Raw genomic sequence first — 987 nt, 5'->3', positions numbered from 1 at the left:
ATGTTGGAGGAAACAGTTACAAAAGTATCTATATCCACAGTCAAACGTTTAAGTCATTTAGCAGACGCTCTTATCCAGAGCGACTTACAAACTCAAACGAGTCCTATGTCGACATAACCTGAAAGGCCGATCAGCAAGGAAGAAGCCACTGCTCCAAAACCCACCATAAAAAATCCAGACTACGGTTTGCAACTGCACATGGGGACAAAGATCATACTTTTTGGAGAAATGTCCTCTGGTCTGATGAAACAAAAATAGAACTGTTTGGTCATAATGACCATCATTATGTTTCGAAGAAAAAGGGGGAGGCTTGCAAGCTGAAGAACACCATCCCAACCGTGAAGCAAGGTGGTGGCAGCATCATGTTGTGGTGGTGCTTTGCTGCAGGAGGGGCTGGTGCAACTCACAAAATAGATGGCTTCATGAGGAGGAAAATTAAGGTGGATATATTGAAGCAACGTCTCAAGACACCAGTCAGGAAGTTAAAGCTTAGTCTCAAATAGGTCTTCTAAATTGACAATGACCCTGTCACACCCTGACCATAGTTTGCTTTGTATGTTTCTATGTTTTGGTTGGTCAGGGTGTGATCTGAGTGGGCATTCTATGTTGGATGTCTTGTTTGTCTATTTCTATGTCTGGCCTGATATGGTTCTCAATCAGAGGCAGGTGTTAGTCATTGTCTCTGATTGGGAACCATATTTAGGTAGCCTGGGTTTCACTGTGTGTTTGTGGGTGATTGTTTGTGTCTCTGTGTTTGCACCAGATAGGACTGTTTAGGTTTTCGCACATTTATTGTTTTGTTAGTTATTTCATGTCTAGTTCCTTTATTAAAGAACATGAATAACCACCACGCTGCATTTTGGTCCGCTTCTCCTTCACCAGAGGAAAACCCTTACAGACCCCAAGCATATCTCCAAAGTTGTGCCAAAATGGCTTAATGTATCTTCATAAGGTTACTGTATCTTCACAGGGTTACTGTATCTTCAC

The sequence above is a fragment of the Oncorhynchus masou genome, chromosome 3 (genome assembly GCF_036934945.1).
Source record: "Oncorhynchus masou masou isolate Uvic2021 chromosome 3, UVic_Omas_1.1, whole genome shotgun sequence".
Classification (NCBI taxonomy): domain Eukaryota; kingdom Metazoa; phylum Chordata; class Actinopteri; order Salmoniformes; family Salmonidae; genus Oncorhynchus; species Oncorhynchus masou.
The sequence above is the reverse complement of the archived record's forward strand: the minus strand, read 5'-3'. Positions refer to the sequence as shown.